Source organism: Apis dorsata, unplaced genomic scaffold, assembly GCF_000469605.1.
Source record: "Apis dorsata unplaced genomic scaffold, Apis dorsata 1.3 scaffold_585, whole genome shotgun sequence".
Classification (NCBI taxonomy): Eukaryota; Metazoa; Arthropoda; class Insecta; order Hymenoptera; family Apidae; genus Apis; species Apis dorsata.
Window position 1 is genome coordinate 345,314 of NW_006263792.1, and position 5,200 is coordinate 350,513.

Sequence of the window (5,200 nt, forward strand, 5' to 3'; positions counted from 1 at the left end):
TAAACAATAAATTATAACGTTAAAATTAATATAAAGATTCAGAAATTATAATTAATTTTATATAAAAAAATATATATATTATACTAATATTATAAAAACCGTCATAGAATAAGAAATCCATGTGATGCGTACATTTACGTCATTCATATTAAATATGGCAAAATTATATGGCATTGTATTACTTCAAAATTATTATTAATTCAAAAATTAGTATTAAATTAGTATCAAAAAATTAGTATTAATTCAAAAAAATTTCGAATATATATTACGAAAAAATAAAGAATATTAAAGACATTTGAAAACATTTATTGATAAACACATTTATAAATCTGTTCATCAAGTCGAATCATTAGCTATAAACAAAACATTCATTTCTTGATTCATTTATCTATATCTGTATTTATTATGTTATATTAGTTTTGTTATATTCAAAATTAATTTATATTCGCAATATAAATTAATATTTAAATATATTAATATTAAATATAAATATAAATATATAATAATATGGCAATTACAATAACTGCCATTATGTTTTTAACAAAATAAGAAATATATTTTCGTCTAATTTCCTTCTTTTTTAGATTCTTTTAAGACATCTTTCTTTTTTTCAAAATTGTTTCTCAAAATTCGCTTGTATTTAATAGTTTATTAAAGCGATTACATGGATAATCAAATTTAATTTTTCAATAATAGAAAAAGTAAAAATATGAAACTTCTGCGATTATAGACAATTATAGATAATTTATAGATTTTTACATGGAAAATGTTATCATAATTGACTTACATCCCGTAAGTGTTTGTTTACAACTGATACATCTCATTGAAAGTTTATATCAATCTATTTCTTTCGTAAGTCTACCTCTCATTTTTAATGAGTGTAAGAATTGTAAACAAAACTTAACATCATTTTATTTTAAAAAAATAATAGTTTTTTTTATATTTTCGATATTTGTATTTATATTGATTATTGTATATTTAAAACTCACTTTTGCGTGCATATTTTTATTAACAGTGTAGTATATTTACAATTTTTTCAATATTTATATTCAAATAACGTTCTATAAATCATTATAGAACGAGGAAAAAATTAACAAGACTCGCTTAATTTTAGTTAAGCAAAAGCTTGTGTTCACGATTTAGATGGACTTAAATCGATAGAAAGTTTTTTCTGTACAGTGATCATCCTTTTGTAGAAGTCCATAAAACCTAATGACCTTCAATCCATCTGACCGTTTTATCCTCTACCATCATCCATCACTCAGCTACACTCTTTCTCCTGTAATAAATATATCAATATAGACTAAAGAATTTCCGTTTCCAAAAACCCAAGGACAAGAGATTCTGATAAATTGCCTCAACAACTTAAGAAACATTTGCTAATGCTAAGTTTCATGTCCCAAAAAAATGTGCCAAAAAAATACTTTTAGTTAATCTGTTTTGACAATAAAATCCTATCACGTGTAGTTAAATATCAATTGTTTCTGCTTTTATTAAAAAAAATCTTTCACTATTATTCCATATATGAAAATATCATTTTATTTCTCATATTATTTAGTTATATGTCACATATTATTAGTCATATGTCATTATCTATACATTTAATTTCTTTTAATTTATTTTATTCATTATTATTATTATTGTTGTTGTTATTGTTGTTGTTGTTGCTATTGTTATTGATATCCTGTTTTATTTGTATCTATTATTATTTTTTCGGAAATCTCTATATATATATATCTTATTTCAAAAATTAACTTATCATCATCTAACTTGTCAAAGATCATATTCTCATATCTTTCTCAACTATACAAAAAAATATAGAAATAAGAATATATAAAAACTTAATAAAAATTCTAAACTTAATCTAAATTATAATAGATCAGCTTTTTTTCATCAATAGAAGCAATATTTCAACTGTTTTTTACATACTATCAGCCTTTTCCAAACTTCGAAATTGGATCTTATATTCTATAATTCTTAACAAGTTGGTTCCCGAATCTTTATGGTATTCCCCAAAATATATCATTATTATATTCTATTCTATTCTATTTTACAATTAAATTCAAAAAATATATGTAAATGTCCTATTTAAATATTTTATGAAAATATAAAAATTATATTGTATATTATTTGAATGATATTATGATATATTTTTGATGAATATCTTGAACGTTTCATTTTTTTTAAACGTTATTTTTTTTAAATTTTCAAAATCATCAGTGTTTTTTTAAATAACTATATTTTTATATTTTTTCTTATTAAAATTATTATGCACTACATATTATAATTATAATTTCTTGTCATTTATTTTATTATTATTATCTATTATATATTATTATATAATTCAATATTAATAATATGATATATATAATAATGAAATTCTAATTTCTTGATTTTTGATCTCTTCACAATGTGTCAACGTGATCGATCGACAATATTATACATATATATAATAAGCCTAAAAAATTAATTTGAAAATTCTATAATTCTATTAAAAAAAATTAAAATTCTGCATAAAAATCATTTCAAAATTGTTTTAATTTTAATAAAATTGAATAATGATACTGAAATAAAATAATGACATAAATAATTTTTGAAAAAAAAAATAGAAGATTGATATAGAAATATGTCATATGTATACATATATGTATACACATAAATTTAATACTTAATATTAATAAAAAGAATTGACAATAATAAACTGAGATTAAATTTCTGTTTATCAATGGCAATAATTATTGTTTTCATTAAAGTTTTTGTTAAAATACAAACGATAAATATTCAAAATTACTTTTCAAATAATTGTAAAAGTTTGTAAAAGTTTTATTATTCTCTTAATGCATAAGCTTTGATTCTATATAATTCCTCTCATAACTGTAATAATATATATATAATATAAATACATATAATATACACATAAATATTTTTTATTTTTATAAATACTATATGATATGAAATATAATATGTCAAATTTAACTGAAAACAGTCAAATATCTATATAGAATACATATAGAAAAATACAAATGATATGAAAAAATATCTCAAACAAAAATTATTATAAAAAGATATATTAATATATAGTATTAATATTTTAAAAAAGTATTATTAATTTTTCTATAAGTTAATATGTAAAAGATGCATATAATTATTTAAAAAGAACATAAAAAAATAAAATTTAATCATAAATTGCATCATAAATTTATATTAAATTTATTTGATTTATTTACAAAATTTTTTACTTTAAAATTTGAAAAAAAGGAAAACAAAAACATTAAAAATATTATTATTAAATAATTCAATTGTTTAATTATTTAATTCTATTATTGTTTAATGAAAACTCAAAAAAAAAAGAAACACTACTTAAATATGCATTATATGTAGAAAACGATAATAAGAAAATTAAATGTAAAAATTTATTTACAAATAAATTAATATTTAATTAATTTATTATATTAATTTAATAATTAATATTACAAATAAATATAATATAAATCTATATAAAATATCTCTTTAATTCGCGGAAACACGAATAATAATAATTTACACGAAATTTACACAAAACATTGATAATATTTATTTAATTTACTTCATTAAATATTATATCATTCATACAAATACTATATTAATAATACTTATTAAATTCCATTAAAATAATTGTACATTTTATGCTTAATTACTTAATTTTACACTTAACACACTAACATTTTAAACTTAACTTAAAAAATTTAAAACGATTAAAATTATCGTCTATATCATTTTATAATCTATTTTTGATTATTTTCTGATTCTATATATAATAGAGATGAAAAGCAAGATTTCCAATATTTAAGATATCATCGCGAACTAATGGATTTGGAACGAAATGCAATCAACGATTGCATGATGTTTTAAATCCCAGAGATTTTTCTCAAATCTTTCCCGTTAATCCGAAATAAAAAAAGATAAAAAAAATAATTAATTTTATATATTTCAAGATATTAAGAAAACTATCTGGTTAAAATCATATTATATTATATCATATATATCACACATTGTTAAAATATTAATTTAGAAAATAGCTAATTAAATATATTATTAATAAAGTTAAAATGTGATGCAATCATATTTCAATTTATTGAATATCGGTTTTTAATGTTGTATTGCTGTTCCTTTTTCTCATATTTTTATATTAATTTGAAGTTCGTTTTTCATTTTATAAATCTTTTAAATAAGATATTTCTAAATATTGGATTAAATATTTAAAATAATTGAAATTTAATTTACATTGCATGTCTTACACATAATTAAATTTTTCTATGTATTATTTTCTATGTAATTTATTTATATTATATTATTTATATTATTTATATTATTTATATTATATTCGTTAAAATGTAAACATTTAAGAAATATATATTAAAAAACCGAATTAAAAATATAAAATTAAAATTAAAACAGAAATAAAAAACGAATTGAAAAATCTAATCTAATCTAATCTACGAGATAAATAACAAATAAAGATTATTTTACATGAATATTAAAATATTTGTAATCATTATGCTTATTATATATATAAAGATTTTAAAAAGACTTATATTAGTTATCCGAATCAAAAATGAACTTAATAGGTAACACACTGATGTAACAATATAGCTTTCCTTTCATCCATATAATAACGAACGAATAAATGCATAAAACTATCATACTCACAAACAAAATGTATATATTTTATATGCAACTTTAAATTATATATGAAATCGAACACGGTCCTACATTGTTACATAGTAATATAATTAATCTGTAATGACCGCATCCAATAAATGTATCTCAGTGGAAAAAGTCACGTGCATCAATATTGATAACACAAATAGTTTTCTATAGACTCCAAACAAAACGAATATGAATTAATATAACAAATATTAAAAATAAAATAAAATACAAAATATTTGAATGTTATAATTTGCAATACTTAATTTATTATTTCTATAATTCATTAGTGTAAAAAATATAGTTATATTAAAATATTTTAAATATTAATTATATGTATATGTATAATGTTAGTTATATTAAATATTTTAATTTATTTTATAAATTATATAATATAATATATAATATAATATATAATATAATATTATAATAATATTTTATATATTTTATAAAAATATATAATACAATTATAAAATAATCACAAATTTAAATGATCAATAACAATCAATTGAAA